The 23,727-nt window shown below is 40.7% G+C and overlaps 1 protein-coding gene across 1 annotated transcript in view; it reads right to left on the reverse strand.

Moving 5' to 3' along the window:
• Nucleotides 1-23,727, reverse strand: part of ARHGAP6 (Rho GTPase activating protein 6) — a 550,852-nt gene that overhangs the window by 402,735 nt on the left and 124,390 nt on the right. The gene's annotated exons all lie outside the window — the stretch shown is intronic.

Genomic DNA, 23,727 nt, shown 5'->3' on the forward strand with positions numbered 1-23,727 from the left:
AGCTCTGAGACAAAAGGCAATAATCCAGTGGCTGAGAAAATTCACTAAACACCACAACTTCCCAAGAAAAGGGGGGCGTCCACTCACAGCCACCATCCTGGTGGACAGGAAACACTCCTGCCCATCGCCAGCCCCATAGCCCAGACCTGCCCCAGACAACCCAGTGTGACGGAAGTGCTTCAAATAACAGGCACACACCACAAAACTGGGCGTGGACATTAGCCTTCCCTGCAACCTCAGCTGATTGTCCCAGAGCTGAGAAGGTGGAGCAGTGTGAATTAACAAAGCCCCATTCAGCCATCATTTGAGCAGACTGGGAGCCTCCCTACACAGCCCAGAAGCCCAGAACTGCCCTGGGGGGACGGCACTCACCTGTGACATAGCACAGTCATCCCTCAACAGAGGACCCAGGGTGCACGGCCTGGAAGAGGGGCCCACTTGCAAGTCTCAGGAGCCATACGCCAATACCAAAGACTTGTGGGTCAGTGGCAGAGACAAACTGTGGCAGGACTGAACTGAAGGATTAGACTATTGCAGCAGCTTTAAAACTCAAGGATCATCAGGGAGATTTGATTGTTAGGGCCACCCCCCCTCCCCGACTGCCCAGAAACACACCCCACATACAGGGCAGGCAACACCAACTACACACGCAAGCTTGGTACACCAATTGGGCCCCACAAGACTCACTCCCCCACTCACCAAAAAGGCTAAGCAGGGGAGAACTGGCTTGTGGAGAACAGGTGGCTCGTGGACGCCACCTGCTGGTTAGTTAGAGAAAGTGTACTCCACGAAGCTGTAGATCTGATAAATTAGAGATAAGGACTTCAATAGGTCTACAAACCCTAAAAGAACCCTATCAAGTTCAGCAAATGCCACGAGGCCAAAAACAACAGAAAATTATAAAGCATATGAAAAAACCAGACGATATGGATAACCCAAGCCCAAGCACCCAAATCAAAATACCAGAAGAGACACAGCACCTAGAGCAGCTACTCAAAGAACTAAAGATGAACAATGAGACCATAGTACGGGATATGAAGGAAATCAAGAAGACTCTAGAAGAGCATAAAGAAGACATTGCAAGACTAAATAAAAAAATGGATGATCTTATGGAAATTAAAGAAACTGTTGACCAAATTAAAAAGATTCTGGACACTCATAGTACAAGACTAGAGGAAGTTGAACAACGAATCAGTGACCTGGAAGATGACAGAATGGAAAATGAAAGCATAAAAGAAAGAATGGGGAAAAAAATTGAAAAAATCGAAATGGACCTCAGGGATATGATAGATAATATGAAACGTCCAAATATAAGACTCATTGGTGTCCCAGAAGGGGAAGAAAAGGGTAAAGGTCTAAGAAGAGTATTCAAAGAAATTGTTGGGGAAAACTTCCCAAATCTTCTAAACAACATAAATACACAAATCATAAATGCTCAGCGAACTCCAAATAGAATAAATCCAAATAAACCCACTCCAAGACATATACTGATCACACTGTCAAACACAGAAGAGAAGGAGCAAGTTCTGAAAGCAGCAAGAGAAAAGCAATTCACCACATACAAAGGAAACAACATAAGACTAAGTAGTGACTACTCAGCAGCCACCATGGAGGCAAGAAGGCAGTGGCACGATATATTTAAAATTCTGAGTGAGAGGAATTTCCAGCCAAGAATACTTTATCCAGCAAAGCTCTCCTTCAAATTTGAGGGAGAGCTTAAATTTTTCACAGACAAACAAATGCTGAGAGAATTTGCTAACAAGAGACCTGCCCTACTGGAGATACTAAAGGGAGCCCTACAGACAGAGAAACAAAGACAGGACAGAGAGACTTGGAGAAAGGTTCAGTACTAAAGAGATTCGGTATGGGTACAATAAAGGATATTAATAGAGACAGGGAAAAATATGGCAAACATAAACCAAAGGATAAGATGGCCGATTCAAGAAATGCCTTCACGGTTTTAACGTTGAATGTAAATGGATTAAACTCCCCAATTAAAAGATATAGATTCGCAGAATGGATCAAAAAAAATGAACCATCAATATGTTGCATACAAGAGACTCATCTTAGACACAGGGACACAAAGAAACTGAAAGTGAAAGGATGGAAAAAAATATTTCATGCAAGCTACAGCCAAAAGAAAGCAGGTGTAGCAATATTAATCTCAGATAAAATAGACTTCAAATGCAGGGATGTTTTGAGAGGCAAAGAAGGCCACTACATACTAATAAAAGGGGCAATTCAGCAAGAAGAAATAACAATCGTAAATGTCTATGCACCCAATCAAGGTGCCACAAAATACATGAGAGAAACGCTGGCAAAACTAAAGGAAGCAATTGATGTTTCCACAATAATTGTGGGAGACTTCAACACATCACTCTCTCCTATAGATAGATCAACCAGACAGAAGACCAATAAGGAAATTGAAAACCTAAACAATCTGATAAATGAATTAGATTTAACAGACATATACAGGACATTACATCCCAAATCACCGGGATACACATACTTTTCTAGTGCTCACGGAACTTTCTCCAGAATAGATCATATGCTGGGACATAAAACAAGCCTCAATAAATTTAAAAAGATTGAAATTATTCAAAGCACATTCTCTGACCACAATGGAATACAATTAGAAGTCAATAACCATCAGAGACTTAGAAAATTCACAAATACCTGGAGGTTAAAGAACACACTCCTAAACAATCAGTGGGTTAAAGAAGAAACAGCAAGAGAAATTGCTAAATATATAGAGACGAATGAAAATGAGAACACAATATACCAAAACCTATGGGATGCAGCAAAAGCAGTGCTAAGGGGGAAATTTATAGCACTAAACGCATATATTAAAAAGGAAGAAAGAGCCAAAATCAAAGAACTAATGGATCAACTGAAGAAGCTAGAAAATGAACAGCAAACCAATCCTAAACCAAGTAGAAGAAAAGAAATAACAAGGATTAAAGCAGAAATAAATGACATAGAGAACAAAAAAACAATAGAGAGGATAAATATCACCAAAAGTTGGTTCTTTGAGAAGATCAACAAGATTGACAAGCCCCTAGCTAGACTGACAAAATCAAAAAGAGAGAAGACCCATATAAACAAAATAATGAATGAAAAAGGTGACATAACTGCAGATCCTGAAGAAATTAAAAAAATTATAAGAGGATATTATGAACAAGTGTATGGCAACAAACTGGATAATGTAGAAGAAATGGACAATTTCCTGGAAACATATGAACAACCTAGACTGACCAGAGAAGAAATAGAAGACCTCAACCAACCCATCACAAGCAAAGAGATCGAATCAGTCATCAAAAATCTTCCCACAAATAAATGCCCAGGGCCAGATGGCTTCACAGGGGAATTCTACCAAACTTTCCAGAAAGAACTGACACCAATATTACTCAAACTCTTTCAAAACATTGAAGAAAATGGAACACTACCTAACTCATTTTATGAAGCTAACATCAATCTAATACCAAAACCAGGCAAAGATGCTACAAAAAAGGAAAACTACCGGCCAATCTCCCTAATGAATATAGATGCAAAAATCCTCAACAAAATACTTGCAAATTGAATCCAAAGACACATTAAAAAAATCATACACCATGACCAAGTGGGGTTCATTCCAGGCATGCAAGGATGGTTCAACATAAGAAAAACAATCAATGTATTACAACACATTAACAAGTCAAAAGGGAAAAATCAATTGATCATCTCAATAGATGCTGAAAAAGCATTTGACAAAATCCAACATCCCTTTTTGATAAAAACACTTCAAAAGGTAGGAATTGAAGGAAACTTCCTCAACATGATAAAGAGCATATACGAAAAACCCACAGCCAGCATAGTACTCAATGGTGAGAGACTGAAAGCCTTCCCTCTAAGATCAGGAACAAGACAAGGATGCCCGCTGTCACCACTGTTATTCAACATTGTGCTGGAAGTGCTAGCCAGGGCAATCCGGCAAGACAAAGAAATAAAAGGCATCCAAATTGGAAAAGAAGAAGTAAAACTGTCATTGTTTGCAGATGATATGATCTTATATCTAGAAAACCCTGAGAAATCAACGATACACCTACTAGAGCTAATAAATTTAGCAAAGTAGCGGGATACAAGATTAATGCACATAAGTCAGTAATGTTTCTATATGCTAGAAATGAACAAACTGAAGAGACACTCAAGAAAAAGATACCATTTTCAATAGCAACTAAAAAAATCAAGTACCTAGGAATAAACTTAACCAAAGATGTAAAAGACCTATACAAAGAAAACTACATAACTCTACTAAAAGAAATAGAAGGGGACCTTAAAAGATGGAAAAATATTCCATGTTCATGGATAGGAAGGCTAAATGTCATTAAGATGTCAATTCTACCCAAACTCATCTACAGATTCAATGCAATCCCAATCAAAATTCCAACAATCTACTTTGCAGACTTGGAAAAGCTAGTTATCAAATTTATTTGGAAAGGGAAGATGCCTCGAATTGCTAAAGACACTCTAAAAAAGAAAAATGAAGTGGGAGGACTTACACTCCCTGACTTTGAAGCTTATTATAAAGCCACAGTTGCCAAAACAGCATGGTACTGGCACAAAGATAGACATATAGATCAATGGAATCGAATTGAGAATTCAGAGATAGACCCTCAGATCTATGGCCGACTGATCTTTGATAAGGCCCCCAAAGTCACCGAACTGAGCCATAATGGTCTTTTCAACAAATGGGGCTGGGAGAGTTGGATATCCATATCCAAAAGAATGAAAGAGGACCCCTACCTCACCCCCTACACAAAAATTAACTCAAAATGGACCAAAGATCTCAATATAAAAGAAAGTACCATAAAACTCCTAGAAGATAATGTAGGAAAACATCTTCAAGACCTTGTATTAGGCGGCCACTTCCTAGACTTTACACCCAAAGCACAAGCAACAAAAGAGAAAATAGATAAATGGGAACTCCTCAAGCTTAGAAGTTTCTGCACCTCAAAGGAATTTCTCAAAAAGGTAAAGAGGCAGCCAACTCAATGGGAAAAAATTTTTGGAAACCATGTATCTGACAAAAGACTGATATCTTGCATATACAAAGAAATCCTACAACTCAATGACAATAGTACAGACAGCCCAATTATAAAATGGGCAAAAGATATGAAAAGACAGTTCTCTGAAGAGGAAATACAAATGGCCAAGAAACACATGAAAAAATGTTCAGCTTCACTAGCTATTAGAGAGATGCAAATTAAGACCACAATGAGATACCATCTAACACCGGTTAGAATGGCTGCCATTAAACAAACAGGAAACTACAAATGCTGGAGGGGATGTGGAGAAATTGGAACTCTTATTCATTGTTGGTGGGACTGTATAATGGTTCAGCCACTCTGGAAGTCAGTCTGGCAGTTCCTTAGAAAACTAGATATTGAGCTACCATTCGATCCAGCGATTGCACTTCTCGGTATATACCCGGAAGATCGGAAAGCAGTGACACGAACAGATATCTGCACGCCAATGTTCATAGCAGCATTATTCACAATTGCCAAGAGATGGAAACAACCCAAATGTCCTTCAACAGATGAGTGGATAAATAAAATGTGGTATATACACACGATGGAATACTACGCGGCAGTAAGAAGGAACGATCTGGTGAAACATATGACAACATGGATGAACCTTGAAGACATAATGCTGAGCGAAATAAGCCAGGCACAAAAAGAGAAATATTATATGCTACCACTAATGTGAACTTTGAAAAATGTAAAACAAATGGTTTATAATGTAGAATGTAGGGGAACTAGCAGTAGAGAGCAATTAAGGAAGGGGGAACAATAATCCAAGAAGAACAGATAAGCTATTTAACGTTCTGGGGATGCCCAGAAATGACTATGGTCTGTTAATTTCTGATGGATATAGTAGGAACAAGTTCACAGAAATGTTGCTATATTATGTAACTTTCTTGGGGTAAAGTAGGAACATGTTGGAAGTTAAGCAGTTATCTTAGGTTAGTTGTCTTTTTCTTACCCCCTTGTTATGGTCTCTTTGAAATGTTCTTTTATTGTATATTTGTTTTCTTTTTAACTTTTTTTTTCATACAGTTGATTTAAAAAAGAAGGGAAAGTTAAAAAAAAAAAAAAGATGTAGTGCCCCCTTGAGGAGCCTGTGGAGAATGCAGGGGTATTCGCCTACCCCACCTCCATGGTTGCTAACATGACCACAGACATAGGGGACTGGTGGTTTGATGGGTTGAGCCCTCTACCATAAGTTTTACCCTTGGGAAGACGGTTGCTGCAAAGGAGAGGCTAGGCCTCCCTATATTTGTGCCTAAGAGTCTCCTCCTGAATGCCTCTTTGTTGCTCAGATGTGGCCCTCTCTCTCTGGCTAAGCCAACTTGAAAGGTGAAATCACTGCCCTCCCCCCTACGTGGGATCAGACACCCAGGGGAGTGAATCTCCCTGGCAACGTGGAATATGACTCCCGGGGAGGAATGTAGACCCGGCATCGTGGGACGGAGAACATCTTCTTGACCAAAAGGGGGATGTGAAAGGAAATGAAATAAGCTTCAGTGGCAGAGAGATTCCAAAACGAGCCGAGAGATCACTCTGGTGGGCACTCTTACGCACACTTTAGACAACCCTTTTTAGGTTCTAAAGAATTGGGGTAGCTGGTGGTGGATACCTGAAACTATCAAACTACAACCCAGAACCCATGAATCTCGAAGATAGTTGTATAAAAATGTAGCTTATGAGGGGTGATAATGGGATTGGGAAAGCCATAAGGACCACACTCCACTTTGTGTAGTTTATGGATGGATATGTAGAAAAGTAGGGGAAGGAAACAAACAGACAAAGGTACCCAGTGTTCTTTTTTACTTCAATTGCTCTTTTTCACTCTAATTATTATTCTTGTTATTTTTGTGTGTGTGCTAATGAAGGTGTCAGGGATTGATTTAGGTGATGAATGTACAACTATGTAATGGTACTGTAAACAATCGAAAGTACAATTTGTTTTGTGTGACTGCGTGGTATGTGAATATATCTCAATAAAATGATGATTAAAAAAAAAAAAAAAAAAAAGAAGAGACTCCAAATTTCTATACATAAATTCTTCAGTAAAATGCAATGACTGTTGCTCTCGGTTTTCTAGGGTTGATAGAATGTTCTACCACAATCACAAACATTTCAGGCATAGATTCTTTTTCCATGCATCATGGCGACGTGGAGCTGTCCCCCAATACTTGTTCTCTATTTCCGCTACAGTAACAGAGCATCTAATATTCAGCTGGCATTTACCCACCTAGACTAAAGATTAGAGCCTCCCTTCCAGTCTGGTATGGCCACACGATTAAATGCTTGAAAATGAGATGGAAGCGGAAGTATCCTGTGGCAATCTGCCGTAAGAGATGGTGGTTATCAACCAGGGGCAATCTGTCCCCCAGGGAACATCCAGTAGTATCCAGAGATGATTTTCACTGTCACAACTGAAGTTGGCTACTGGTATCTAGTAGGTAGAGGTCAGAAACGCTGCTCAACATCCTACAGTGCACAGGATAGCCTCCACAACAAAGATTTATCCTGCCCAAAATGTCAACAACACTGAGGTTGCGAAACCCTCAGTTAAACATTGGATTTGAAACAAGAACTCAGGAACAATTGCTTCTAGTTCTTTTGAGCTCTGGCACAGAATCCAAGTGCTTTTTTCTTCCCTGATAACTACAAAGCAGTAAGACATGGTGTTGGCTCATGCCATGGAATCTGAAGTATCCTGAGTCCTGAACTTTTGTTTAACCTGATTCATTTTCTCTGTCATTCACTGAATCATTGCTTCTCAAAATGCTCTGGCCTCAGACCCCTTGACACTTGTAAAATTATTGAGGGCCCCAAATGGTTTTGTTTATGTGGGTTTTATCTATTACTATTTATTGAATTAGAAATGAAAATGGAGAAAGTTGTAAAACTCAAGAATACATAAGCACACATTCTATTAGTTCTCGGTATGATGACATCATCACATACCAGGTGGCTTTTGGAAAACTCCACTGTACACTAATGAGAGAATGAGAGTGTAGAAGACAAAAAAGGTATTAGTATTATTATAAAAATAATTTTGACCTCGAAGAACCCCTGAATCTCAAGAACCTCCCCTCAAGGGTTCTTCAGACCATACTTTAAGAACCTCTTATCTGAAGAAGCCACTTTAAAGGCCTAGACAATAGCAAATATTCTAGAATCCTTTATGACAGAAAGGGGTCTTTCTCCTTGTAAATATCTTGAACTATATCTCTCCTTGCTTTATCTAGCCTTCATAGTTGAGCACCTCCCAATATAAGCTTTCTGTAGAAGAGCAAGTCAAGCTGTGTTCTATTACCACCCCCACCCCACCCCCAAAATCAGTGGTCCAGAAAAGAGACCCAGAATGGCTTTTTTATTTAGGAAGATTTCAGGAGAACCTCAATATTTTGTCACTTTTTTCCTATTTGATAAAGAATTGACTTCTCAAGTGTTCACAATGACAACCAAATAAGGAACGTATTGTAGAGACTGCTATGTGCAGTCCAAACATTAAGATATTAGTAGACGGAAACCAGTTGGTTTTTCAAGAAATGTCTCGTTTTAAAAATATTAAAGTACTTCATTTTTATACAATCATTTTCTCCATTTCTTAATATTCTGTACACTTGATTTTTAGCATAAATTCCTTGAAATTCAGCCAGTTACTAGCTAAATATAGATCAGGGTTTCTCAACTGTGGCACTATCCTATGCCCTGTAGGACGTTAGGGGCTGTCTAGTGAACTGAAGGATGTGTACCAGCATCTCTGGCTTCCACCTTCTAGATGCTAGAAGCACCCACCCCATTACCCCAGATTTGACAACCAAAAATGTCCCCAGGGGGGACAAATTTGTCCTAGTCATGAACCACTGATACAGGTCCACCAATTTGCCTCAACTGTCTAAGATGTGGGCCATTGAGACAAGTGATTTACTCATCACATGCAAATTTAGAAAACCTGGAAATAAGACCTGTAGTTTCTTGGGAGGAGCCACACGAGAGCTTTGTTTCACTACTATAAATTCAACTTAAAACTATTTCATTGATTCCAAGAAAGGGCATTTCCCTGTGATTGAGCAGAGCTGCCCACCCTGCTGGAGAGATGACCCTGTAGTGACCCACACAGGCACCAACCAACTCAGACACGTGGAGGTCAGCATCTTCTTCCCATCCTCTGAGGAAATGTTTCCCAGAGACCCAGAGCACCATGCCCTCCTCTGAGCTGGCCTAAAGAAACCCACATCAGGGACTACCCCATTCAGTAAATGTTAGTGGAGTGCCCAGCTGTTGCCAAGCACTGTTTTAAGTGCTGGAGATACAAAAAGGAATGTCACTTCACCCTCACTGTAAGAACAGACCTTTCGATCACGGGGCCATATCTTAATGCTTCCCCCACCCTCTATTCCCAGGCCCGCAACAACTCTTTTAAACTTGGGTAGAATGAAAATCAACAAACTTAATGGAGATAGCTAGCAAGAGGACCAGTTAGCTCTCAGCTTTTTGGGTCTCTAGGTGCAAAAAATCAAAAAATGCAATATTTTAAAGAATTAAATTAGAAAATTTACCATGAGGCCAATATGATATCTTGAGAGAGCAGCTAGGAGGAAGAGGAGGGGTCCCTAAGCTGCAGGAGACCTCAGATTTCCTCCTACTCCCTCACCCAGTTCTAGAATCCTCTTATCAACACTTGTGGCAAATGGTCACCTTTGTGGGGGATGGGAAGGTTCTAAAGCTAAATTACTCATGTGACAGATAACTGACTTTCCTCCACCAGACTGGTCATTTTGATGTCCTCCAGATTGAAAAAGTGCCTGACCTCTTTTGAAGACCTCCAAAGGAGACTAGCTCCCCCCTCCACCAGTGGCTTTCATGTTGGAGTTGGCTGATGGGCACCAGGATGGCCCTCAGAGAACACATGGACAATTCTATAGAAGGACGTTTCCTTAAATGAGAGCAAAGTGATCCTTCAAATAAAGAAGGAACAAAGCAATCATAGGGTGCTGAAAACAGTTCATAAGCAGGCTTAGCAAACTGATGTTTCTCTGGGCTGCAATTTACGAACAACATGCAAGTCATCTGCTATACTCACACAATCCATACCAGTAGGGAGACAAACAGCTGCTGCAGACCAACCAGGGCAAAAGAATTGCAGTTTGTGGCACAGTGTAGCACAGCTGTGAGAGTTTTCCAAACAGTGTCTGGTGGTACCCCTCTCCCAAGTGCCTGTTTGGGGTTCCACAGGCAGGCAGCAAGCAGCTCTCGCCATTCCATTACAGGCTGCAACCTTCTTACTTGTCTCTGTCACCCAGGACATGTCACATTGAGTAGCTGCTCAATAAATTTGCCTCTCAGCAATGTCACTTACTAGCTGCATGATTGTAGGCAAGCTACTTAACTTCCCTGCACCTCAATTTCCTTATCAGAGGAAGGGGAACAATAATAATATTACCAACCACACAGAATTCGTATGAGGATTAAACTGGTTAATATTTATAAAATTCATTTAAAATGCCAGATAAGTGATTGGTTTTCAAAATGTCCGTTGAACTGAACAGAGGGCATTTCAATGTCATGCCCCGGAATGGGAATGAAACAGCTTTTTGTGAACGATTTCTATGTTCTAAGAATGTGCTTGCATTTTTCCTACTTAGATTAAGAGTGTGTGTTTGTTTTCGGGAGCTGTGGAGAATGATTGAGCAAATCACTGCTTTTTTTTTTTTTCTTTCCGAAAGGGAGAAGACAGTTCAGCTCAAGTAAACCTTATTTGAGTCAGCTCATTGGCTGGAAACCAGTATCACAGAAGGAGAATGGGGGAGAGGAGGAGGAGAGGGACAGAAGAAACACTCAGTGGCCTGTGGATAGATGATGCTCACTGCATCCCCAATCTGCCCAACTTCAAGTCTGCATTTGGAGACTGGCCTTCAGAAAAGTATGATGGGTGGCACGAGAGCTGACTTCAATCCCTGAAAATGGGTTTGTTTGCTCCTCTTCCCTGTTACCCCCGTCCCAAGTATACACAGTCTGTCATATCTCACACCTGATCTTAAGACTGGCATCGAAAGACTATCTTGAAGATGAAGAGTCTATGAGTCTAAGATGCTAAGTTTGAGAACTCTCCAGGCTTGACAATCAGGGGCTGGGGCTACAAACCCCAGGTATCAGCTGGCACCCATTAATCTTGGAAGCAACCTTATGGACTGTAAGTCAGCATGTAGGCATGTTAGAATATAGGATAGGAAGGGTCTCTTTCATGTAGAAAGGAAAATATCATATTTGGGGGTTATCAAAAAGAATGGCTTTCATTCCTCGAGGTTTCAAATGAGAGATGAAGCAATGATCTGAGAAATGGAGCTGGTAGTTTACCCAGAGATGAGCGTCTGCAGATGCCAACAGAACTTCAGAAGGGCAGGAAATCTAGACAGGAGACCCTCGGGGCTCTGAAGGAGACCCATAAAAGCTTCTTCTATGCATAGCTTCTCAGTTCAAATGTCCTTAGTGGCTTGATTTACATCGCGGCTTCTTTGCTTTATCAAAAAGGGGTTTATTTTCTATAATTTTAGAACAGAGGTTCTCAAATGGGGGCGATTTTTCCCTCCAGGGGAAATTTGACAATGTCTGGAGACATTTTTGGTTGTCACAACGGGGCGGGGGGTGCTGCTCCTGGCATCTAGTGGTACAGACCAGGGATGCTGCTAAACCTCCTACAATGCACAGCACAGCCCCCACAACAATGCATCATCCAGCCCCAAATGTCACTGTAGTGCTGAAATTGAGAAATCCTGGTTTAGGGTACAAGACTAATGCTATTTACTGACAATGAAGTGAAAGGATTTTGATCAAATTATCTCACTAATTCCTAACAACTCCAAGAGATAAGTATCATTCTCCCCAACTGTGGCTCAAAAAAAACATGAGAGTCTGCCTTTGTAACAAGTGAGTGACAAAGCTGAGTCTAGACTTGACATTTCTGACCCCAAAGCCTATAATCCTCTACAGAATGGCTCAGAAACTCTGTAAATGCCCTATGGATAGATCATGCTCACTGCATCCCCAATCTGCCCAACTTCAAGTATGCATTTGGAGACTGGCCTTCAGAAAAGTATGATGGGTGGCACGAGAGCTGACTCCAATCCCTGAAAATGGGTTTGTTTGCTCCTCTTCCCTGTTACCCCCGCCCTAAGTACACACAGTCTGTCATATCTCACACCTGATCTTAAGACTGGCATCGAAAGACTATCTTGAAGATGAAGAGTCTATGAGTCTAAGATGTGTGTGTGTGTGTGTGTGTGTGTGTGTGTGTGTGTAGAAAGAGAGGAGAGTTTTAAATTCTAGTGCTAATTTTGGTTAATCTGGTTAATTTTTGAAATGCCTCGTGAAAGTCAAGTTTCCCCAAGGAACAGAGCAATGCAGCTGAGAACATATTCTTTCTATAGATGGATTACCAACTTTCAAAGCATGAGATACAAGGAAATCTCCTTAATCCTAAAACCATATCAAGTGTAACTGATAATTTAGAAGGTACTGCTAGCCTTAGGGCTCCCAAAAGCCCCTTCCTTGCATGTCAGCTAGTTCAAAAACTTTTAGTTACGTGCAATGATTATGAAGCATTAAAAGTGAAACACACAACTATGAAAGGTGTATTGTCCATGCAATGGATAATGCTTGGTAAGAGATGAAGAAAAGTAATGAATGAAATAATAAAAATGAGGACAAGACTATAGGATCTACATTGGTCTAATATTTATTTAGGAGAAAGCAACATGTTTAAAAGCTTAAAATTCAAGTAGGGAGAATGATTTGCTGGCCAGATTTTAGTCATGAGCTACAGAATTGCCATATGCAGGGCAAGGTGGCAAATGTTTAAAGCATGCCAAAAATCTGAGGAGCCTTAAAATATGACTGAGATCTCACCCAACCCTAAAGACTGGGTTTTACCTGTCTTTGAAAGGGCTTCACAAGCACTTTATTTCTGAGGTTGAAAAATCTGACACTCAAAACAAGCCTCTTTTTAAGCCTTTATTATGTTTGTTGATGCCCTGTTTTCAATGGAGCTTGCTTCAAAATCCTTCTTGTTGATTTGCTTCAAGCAAGGGTCAACTCCAGTATCATCAGTTCTCTGGGGGAAATTAATTTCACTCTGACGTCTTGGTCACTTGAATGGTGTGATTTATGTCTTGTGAATAAATTGATTCTCCATCAGCCATTCAGAACCCAGCCTATTAGTACCCAGTGGTAAGAAGATTAAACATTTCAACAAATAGAGGAAATGAAATACTTTATTCTAGGCTTACATAATACAAGTTTTCCAATAGGATTGAAGTTACTTGGCAGAAATTAAAACATGTTATCTCAAAGAAACAAACAAAACTTTGAAGAAATGATCTCATTGGTCTGAATCTCCCAACCCCCGCCCCCCCTCCACCACCACACACACAGGATAGTTCATGGTTACATGTCCTGTTCAGCTGGAGGTACATCGCAGTGTGGAACTAGGCAACCTCTCAGGTGTACCAGCTGGGGCAAATGCTTTTCCTTCTCTAATTTCCTTATTTGTAAAATGAAGGGGGTGGAGGGTTCTACATGATATAGGAAGTGATTCTTGGCAATTATAAAAGGTCTGTTATTCTATTATATAAGCTATATATTATTTATATAGTATATAAATCATACATAATACATGTTTCTATTATATAATTCTCCAGAATGAGAAAAAAACATATTTGGTAAACCAATGTTTAATTCTGCAAACCATTATTCCTTTAACTCCATTGACTTCAAAGAGATATTATGCATCTTAGTTGCAAATATTGGATTGAGCAAATGCTCTATTAAATTCACTAACCCTTAAATTTAAAATACAGAAATTTAGGTACTTAGATAGTTTGTTTGCTTCAAGGTGTTGCACAGTAGGAGCTAATTCTCTCAGAGAAAGCTATAGGACTTTTAAAAAAATGAATTTGGGTTTCAAAATGGCCAATCAATTATGACATTGAGATTATAAAATTGACAGATTGTAAAACAGAAGTGTGAGCAATACACACAGTTTCAGACCAACACAGCATTGTTTCCTACACGTTTAAGTGAACTGGAACAAAATAATCATGGCGCATGATTTTGTGAAGAGCTGTCAGAATTGCCAGTTTAGGAAGGTAAATACTGGTGATGCCATATGCACATGCAGGAATTGAGCCACTGCGATCTGCCCTGCAACTGACCTTCTGTTTTCATTCTCTTTGAAGTCCTGCCTTCAAAATATTAAAGAAAATATGAAAAACGAGCCTTCTCATTTAAGGGTTTAAGGATTATTTCATTGTTTTCTGTGAAAATCCTCATTTATATATAGTTTGGGTCTTGGTTTTCTACACTGGGGCAGTATTTTATTTATGTTTATATTTCTAATGCTGGCATTTATTAGCTTTGCACTAAAAGATTGCTAACTGTATAACACAAATGTCTTTCTCCATTCAATAAGCCTTTTGATGGTCATACTGGACAGAATTTAATTGCAGTGGCAAGAATCTTTAATATCACCATATCTCCAGAATACTACAAAATATAATAACAGAGTTAGGATTAGGGCAGTAATAAGCCCAAACTCACATCTATTCTTTCTGGAATTCTGTCAGAGTACTGTGTGGTGCTCAGAGGGTTACAAAGCAAGTGGTATGCATGCACATTTGCAAACCACCTTCAGCTAAGCTAATTCTATTACTCTTAAGTAAGTTTCTTCTTCCCTGACAGGTTTTCTTTTCTTTTCTTTCTAAGTTGAAGGCCCACATGTTGCTGTTTGTTTCTTACCTGTGCTCTTTCCATCTTGATGGAGTGCCTCAGGTGGCTGCTTGTTTATTTGGTAAACACTTCCCAGTAGCTTCCAAACTCCCTTAATAAAAATGAGCAAACCCGACCCTCCACTGCCACCTCTCTTTTCCAGGTTTACATCCAATGATCCTCTCTACCTCAAACCCCAGGGAAGTTTTGGGTCACCATCCAATGTCACACACACTGAATGGATTTCTGGTTCCATTTCTCTGGTGAAACAGTCCCAGGAAATGTATATGTCTTTGGAAATGATGAAAGAGAAAAGGACACCTACTAACTGGGACATAGTAAGTACACCTGGCTTCTTTAGTTGGTAAAACAGGGCTGAACTAGAGAGTAAATACCCAAGACACTTTTGGAAAAGCCAGCGTTTACAAGAAAATCTGGGATGGATCAGCTTTATGTTCTCTGGAGTCATTTTGACAGCAGAAGCTTTCGCCTGTCGCGAAAACCTAAAAGTAGCCAATGGCTCCACAATTATGGCCTCCAGGTAGTGGCTTTCCAACATGACATATCACACAGCACATCCACTGCAGTGTGGAAATGGCTGTTTGAATTCCGAAGTGAAGACTGTGCTTAGAGTCTAGATTGTCCTCCCTCTGTGACCAGCCCATCTTCTACAGAAGCAGAAGAAGGGAATTGAAACAGGGGTTGAGAGAGAAATCTCTCTCTTACAGTTCATTACATCTCAAATGGTCAAGGGCATAAAAATCACCCGGGATCTTGCTGATTCTGCAGGTCTAGGATGGGGCCTGGGATCCTACATCTCAAACGATCTCCCAAGTGGTACTGATGCTGCTGGTCCCCGGTCCACACTTGGAGTGAGGTGATGGAGTATTTCTGAACAGGGTCTGTTCTGCAAAGAGACCTGGCAGAACAATCCAGTCCCTCCTCTCTGGTTAACCAATTGGCCCACTGAGCAATCTCGAGTTTCCAGGAGTCAAAATTGAGACACTAAAAAGTCCATGTGAGCAGGCATTAGAGTGGACCTAGAACAGAGTTCCTTGTGTTCCTCTTTGCAACAGGGAGAAAGCTCCCCAGGAGAATCCCCATGTGTTTTATTGACCAGTATGGTGCCATAGGGCCAGATGACAGCTGCGAGGGAGGCTGGCAAAGGCAGAATGTGGAGTTTCCAGACACTTCCCTGAGAGACAGACTCTGACATTAGGAAGGAAGAGGAAGAGAATGGCTGCTAGCCAAGCAGCCAGGAGTGGGAACGACCTGCCCACCGTGGGGCTCCACCCCAAAGAGACAGAGCCCCTGAAACTGCACGTTAAAGACGCATCCACCCAATTTCACGGATTATTAGGCAATGAAAGCTGGAAAACCATGGATCCAAGCAATGCCCACCAAACAATAACCTGGATTTGGTCTTGCATTTACTAAGCAAAGAGAGAAGGGAGTGATAAATGAGTACGTGGGAACCTAGGCTGATTTGAGGGTTAGCTTAACAGGTTGGCTGTTCTCCAGGGCTCTATGGATTCTGGACTCAAACTGGTATGCTCATTTAGCACTGGTTCTTACGCTGGACTGCATACTGGAGTAACCTGGGGAGCTCCAAAAAATAATGAGGCCTGGGGCCACTCCCAAAGACTTTAATTTGCCTGGGTTACAGCTTGGGCAGTAGAATTTTTCAAAGCTCTCAATGAGTCTAATATCAGCCAGGGTTGAGAACCACTGCTCTGGAGCTGTGCTTTGTACTCAAATCACCTACAGACCTTGTTAAAATGCAGATTCTGATTCAGTGGGTCTTGGGAGGGGCCCCCATCACTGCATTTCTCACAAGATGCCAGGGAATGCTGATTCTGCTGGTCTATAGGTCCCACTTTAACAAGCAAGGCCCCAAAGCCCAGATATTCAAAGTATGTCCCACATACCAGTAGCAATCTAAGAACTGTTCATTACCATTCCATGAAAAGTAGTGGATTTGAGAATACTTGTTTAGAAAGTTTATAGCAATTTGACATTGCTGAGACACCCAAATATTTAATTTTGTATTTTACAACATTAAAACAGATTGGAAAAGAAACAACTGACCCTTTAGGATAGATACTCTATAAAGCACCACCCTAGAGGGTAATCCTGTTCACCAACCTCCAAAGTTGAGGGCAGGAATCATGTGTTATTAACCATCGAATGCCTGGTACTTGGCCATAGAGGGCACGTAGGAAATGTTGGTCGAATAAATGCAAGAATAAAATGTTAGCCATCTGGCTGTGGTTAGGGATACATTTCCAAAAGAGATAGGCCTAAGCTTATGTGGACTTCAATATGCAGAGAAAGAGGCTGGAAAGTTGGGGTTAGGTTGAAATTGAATTTGGTTTCAAACATTTGCTGAAACGTTGGAAGACACAAAGATAGGGAAAGGAAGAAACTCTGGAGACACAAAGATAGGAAAGAATGGCTCTTAAGACCTCAGAAAGCTCGGTTTCTCACCCTGCTATTCAAAATATGGTCCGTGGAGCACCATAGCTAGGGAATGAATACAAATGCCTTAATGGAAGACGCTGTCCTGAAGGCTCAGAACAGACATTCATTCCTCACTCACCCACCTGCTTCCCTGAGACTCTGCTGAGACCTGATGTTGTCAAAACTCATACAAATCCTGACATTATCTGGCTCTGTTGTCTACATGGCCCCAGACATCAGGAAGAAGGAGGGAATTGTCACTTTTCTCTGTAAGTGTGGGGAGTGGATGGGGAAGACCTCATGCCCAGGATTCCTCATGCCCAATCCCACTGAAACATTTTAGTTACTCTACCCCAGTGCTTCCCACCTGGAGTCCAGGCTCACCCGGATGGGGCTGACAGTGTGGGCAGAGGAAGTCTTCCAAGATGAGGGAGTGCCAGGGAGCAGATGTGGATTACTGGAGATTTGGGGTCCAAGCCTGGTGAGCAGCTGAGCCAAGTCTGGCATGGGAGTGGGGCCTAGATTTGGGAAGCCACAAGAACAGCAGAGAGGGGTGGGAGTAACACCCACGACAGAAGAACTGGAGGTACCTTTCATCTTGGCCAGAAGACTCTTCTATACTTCCTGCTTGAAGAAGAGCCAAACTGGTGTTGTGACAACCACCCAAGTGGAAGTGGCTAGGCAGGTCAATAGGATGGAATGTGAGTTTACTGACCAAAGGAGGTAGATGGTGTGGTGGACCAACACAGTGGGATCCTCACCTCCCTTCATCTGAACTTCATACAACTTTTGATACAGCCTTCGACATTTGTAGTCAACTGAGCAGCCAGGTCACATGTCCAATCTCACGGAGTTTATGATTCTCTTTCAAAGAATACACTGCCAGGCCAGCTCTCCCTGTCCTGGCAGCTGGATTGATTTCCTAGGCTTAAAAGCTGGACTTGACAGTTAACCTTGATGGGTTCCATTTTACTGTACTATGCCAAATGTCCCAGAGTATGAAGACTATTTGAGTTTCTAATCCCCTCCCAACTTGCTCTGTTCACACATTCAGTCATATCATAACAAACATGTTAAAATGCACAGTGTCTTACATTAGATATAGCTGGTGCGTAACTATGAGTTGAGTTGTTGAGTTGTGGTGTTGCACTTGACTTCTTGACATAATGTTCCTTTATTTCTGTAGATATTTAATTAAACTTGTATTAATTATATATATATATACACACACACATACATATACATATACACACATACATACATACATATATATATATATTCCATGGACCAGCAACACTGGCATCAATTGAGAGCTTGTTAAAAATGCAGAATTTCAGCAGGCCCTGGACCTAGCGAATCAGAACAGGAATTTGAACATGGTGATTACTGTGCACATAAAATTAGGGAATCCTTCTAAATAGGTAGTTTTCAACCCAGGTTGAACATTAGAATCACTTAGAGAGCTTTTAAAAATATTGATGTGAGGGCCACAACCCAGACCAATTAAATCAGAATCTCTGGGGTTGGCACCCAGGAGACAGTAGTTTGTAAAAATCTTCCAATGACTTCAGGGTGCAAGAAGGGTTGAGAACCACTCTTTGGGGGCTCTAGCAGGTTTATGAAGGTGAAATGTCAGACTGAGGAATTCACACTCATTGAATAAGCAATGGAAGGAGGAGCAGCAAACTGCATTTTCAGAATTATACATTAGAAACGTGATTCAAATAATTGTATACTGACTTAATCAAGGAAGTAGAGACTACCCATGGGAAAAATCATCTATGAGGTTATCCTAATATTCATCAGGAGATGAAATCTATTGTATTGTTAAATTCCCCACAATGTGGAGAAAGTAAAGGGGCTCAGTCCTCAGTGTGCTAGTGGACTTGTTGGCAGAGGGGACTGATTGTCCAAGGGATGGCTAGGTGGTACATCCAACAACTTGATTTGAATCTAGGGGACTCAGTAGAGTTTGTCAAAGACAAATTCCTTAGGGGAAAGTGAGTGAAGAAATCCATAAAACAAATACAAATTTCCAAAAGAGGAAGAGAGAGGCAAGATTCATGAGCTGGAGAGATGGTGAAAACAAGAAAGAAGTGACTGAGACAAATGTCATGGACAACATCAGGGTCTCTTGAGTTTGCAACAGTGGGAAGGTTGGTTTGTGAAACAGAATGTGGGCCTAGATGAGGGGTACAAGGCCAGGATGGAAACCATGAACTAAACCAGAAGATTGTCAGTCATCACAATTTCAACTACATATAATGTCTCCTGGAGGAACCAAAGCTGGATTTTCAACATGTCATTGACAGGTTAATTCTCAATAAATTAGGAAATGCCATCCATTAGAACCTTTTATTCTAATCAGGTGAAGTTTTACTGCATCTAGAAATTCAAAGCTAAAGATCTGTTAAGGAAGAGAATGGATTCCTTCAACTAACACAGAGTTTCATGTTTCAGAAGATGAGCTGCAAGAGAAGATAGTGTGGGTGGAATCAAAACTAGGGGAAGTTTATTTGTTGTAAAGTTAAGACAATGCTACTAATGAAAATAATTATTAGCTGAGAATATATTTTCTTAAGAAGGATGTGAGGAAGTCTTAAAAACAAAAGTCTTATTTTTCCAGTCCAATCCAATCTTCAAAAACAATAACAGAACTTGCTTGGAACGGAATAAAACCCCCAAGAAATAGCAGAAACAGTCATTTTCCATTAGAAATGCGGAGCTTTTTCACCCTTGAGGCAATTCACTATTGGACAGATAATGGTTTCCAAAAAGCCAAGGGGGTGGGGGAAGTCGGGGAAGGAGTAAGGAGCCAAATGGATTAATAAGGAAAGGAAGAAGAACAGAAAATATCAACATGTGTTGCACAACTAGTTCTTGAAAAATGTGTCAGCAAGTACCAGGCCAGCTTCAATCGGCAAGTAGCTGGCCAAGCTCCTTGGGGTAAGGGAGGCAGTGATGCTGAGTCCAGTGTGGACAGCAACATGGCTTCAAACAGTTCAGAAAAACATTTCAAAGGCACCAAGTTAGTGAAAATGTACTAGATTCACAAGCTACTAAAAATGCCAAAAAAAAAAAAAAAAAAAACATGGCAAAAATCACATTCCGTGTCTAAATGTAATCAGCTAGAATTAGCTTTTGGGTATCACCCTGTTCAATCTTTTGAAATTAGGAGTTTGTTTTTTTATAAGGTGCCCGCATTTCATCAAGAATAGAAAAACTACATTCTGGCTTTTTTAGCCTTCTTGGTGGTTGGTCTTTGTGGTCGTGGTACGAATAATACAAAATTAAGCCCAGATCCACAATGTTTATCTGAGAGTGAAGGTACAAATGCTGTTGTATAATCTCCTCCTCCCACAGATGTCTACACTGAAAAAAATTGTCTGATGACATGTCAAAAAGGCAGGAAGGAAAACAAGGAGATTGAAAAATGTGTTGAAGCACAGCAAGGGAAGAAGGCCAAGCCTTGTAAACTGGGTCATTTAGACAATCTATCAATAAATAAGCATTTATTGAGCAACTACTATATGAAGGGGTCTGTGTTGGGCTCCATTTGGGAAACCAAAAGGTTTCTGATGGGGTCTCTGTTTTGAAGCGGCTCAAACAACCTGAGGGTGAGATTAAGGACAAACTTAGAAAGCTATCTAGAAATACAGGCCAGTATGTGGAACACATCCTCTGATGGTATAAACAAATTAGTTAATTCATTCATTCATTCATTCCCTCAGTCATCTCAAATTCTTAAAACAATATTCTAAGAGTTGAGCCTATGTACTATGCACTATTCTAGCTTCTGGGAAAATGGCTGTGAAGAAAACAAAGCACTTGACCTCGTGTAGCTGAGATTCAGTGGGGATGGACTAGGGGAGGAGACACAGGCAATCAGTCAATCAATCAACAATGCAAAATATGTAAAGGTTACAAGGTAAAATAAAGCCAAATAAAGAGGCATAAAAGGGAGGCAGGGATGATGCTCTTTTACACATGGTGCTCAGGGAAGACCTCTCTGAGATGGGAACATTTGAGCAGAGATTTCAGAAAGCAAATCAGTGAGCCAAGTTGACATTCTGGGGAAAAATGTTCCAAGCAGAGGGAAGAACATGTGCAGAGACACCGAGAAGGAAACATGTATGGGTATTTCAAGAAGAGCAAAGAAGCCAATGTGTCCACAGAGTGATACTAGTTGAGGTCAGAGGGATATGAGAGGAAGAGCAGAGTACAGTCCAAGGAAAGAAATGTGAACAGTATGCTGCTAAAGTAGAAGGCCTTTGGAGAGTGTTGAGCAAGATGGGTGGCATGTTCTATTTATGTTTTAAGAGGAAATCTGGCAGTTCATGCTATCCTTCAACTAACTTTATAAAATATGTACTCTGCCAGATACTAGGCATACAAGGATAAGTAAGACACAATCTGTGCCTTATTATTAGTAGTAGTAGTAGTATTAGTAGTAGTATATAACCTTATCATCAAGATCACCAGCAGCAGCAACACCATCATCAGCATCATCTCATCATCATCACAATCATATTTCAGTAGCATCAACACCTTCATCACCATAACCACCACCACCACCACATCATCATCATCATCACCATCACCACCACCATCACCATCATTACCATCATATCCCCATTATCATTAACCAACATCACCACCATCAGAATCATCATCACCACTATTATAAGCACCATTATCACCACTATAAACACCATCATCATCATTGTTCTCTAAACATGCTTACTGTGTAGCCAGTGCTCAGCACACTTTCCCCAGCAGTGAGCCAAAATGCCAATGCCTTTCTTTCCAGGAAAGCTGGGCATATGAGGTCAGAGGTAGGGACACATCTGACTCCAAACAGCTACCAGGGCTTTCAAAGTGATTTGAGTTTTGAGGGGGGGCCCAGAGGCCAGTCCCCATGTAAATGCACATCATCCAACCTGTACCATACCACGGTACAGACTAGCCAATACCCAATTGGGCAACTTTCTGCAACACAGCCATTTTGTGGATAATAGCTTCTCAAAAAGATCACCACTACCACCTCTAAACTTAAAGTTTCTTCCTTTGGGGTTCCCATGAGGTGAGGCTCTTAGAAGACTGAAGTAAAGGAGTTCTTCCAGGACCAGTTATCAGTTACTGTTAAGATAACAAACTGTAGCTAATTGTGCAATGGTATGATTCTAGGGTTGCTCTTATTTTCAGGACCTAAATTTCTTCTCCATATACAGAAATGACTCTGCTTTCAAAGTCTTCAGTACCTCTAAAATATTCCATTTATTGCTTCCTATTTTATATAGAAATGTTCTATTTATATGACTGTCTCCCTAATAGGTCCTGAAAATCACAAAGATAGAGATCATGTCTTATCCAGGTCTGTACCCCAATAACTTACCAGATGTCTGGCACATAAGTAGGTGCTCATGAAATTTTTGTTGCACTAAGTTGTTTTCCTGCTTCTTCCCCCAAAACAACAATAATATTTTCCACCCTAGGACCTTGCTATTGAAGAGTAAAAAGACATTATACTACCATAAAGTTACTGCAAACTGAGCTTTGCTAATAGAAAGCGTTGAGGGGGAGGAGGAGGAGGAGGAGGAGGAGGAGGAGGAGGAGGAGGAGGAGGAGGAGGAGGAGGAGGAGGAGGAGCTGTTGGTGTTTGATGTTTTCCTCCTTCCAAGAAGTTCATACCTGTTATTCAGTTCACAGTTCCCTCTATAAATCCTACCACCCATGTAAAAGTCCTTTCTGGAAGAAGATCAAAAGTTTTGAAATTACCCTGTCAGAAATGGTTTGACAGCTATGAATAGACTGCAGCAAAAATACCAGCTTGCTCATCATGAGAAAGATAGCAGCCCCAATGTGGCAACAGAAATAAAACACTAAGAGCTAGGAAGGATCACAAATGGCACCGACAGGATGCAAGTTTATCCCCATAACCAAAGCAATTCCATGAATTTCAACTCCTTCTTCTTTGTGTTTTTGAAATGCTATATATATATATATATATATGGAAAAAGACACACATGGAGAAAAAATTCCAAAAGAGAAATGAATAGTGGTGATATAGGAACAACATCATTTCAGGAATAATCATTTAGAAAAAGAAGGAACAATGCCTTTATCCAAAATGTGCCTTGTGACTCATCCCAGTGTTAATTATCATGGAAAACCCTATAAGCCCAAGGAACATCATCCCAAAACTATACCTGTAGCAGGTAACATTAAGATACCTTTAACTAGAAAAGTATCATAGCTGCCACAATATGAAATGGGACTTTTGGATCAAATCACAAGAAAGAGAAGTTTCTAATCTACAACTTGCTAATCAAACCTAGGCTTGATTTGAATAAATCTTAACTCTAAACTTATAACTGAGGGTAATGTGGCCCACAATGGCTTGGGTGGATGAGAAATGGCACAGATTGGGAATGGCTTCTGTCGATCACTC

Source organism: Choloepus didactylus, chromosome X (assembly GCF_015220235.1).
Source record: "Choloepus didactylus isolate mChoDid1 chromosome X, mChoDid1.pri, whole genome shotgun sequence".
NCBI classification, from domain to species: domain Eukaryota; kingdom Metazoa; phylum Chordata; class Mammalia; order Pilosa; family Megalonychidae; genus Choloepus; species Choloepus didactylus.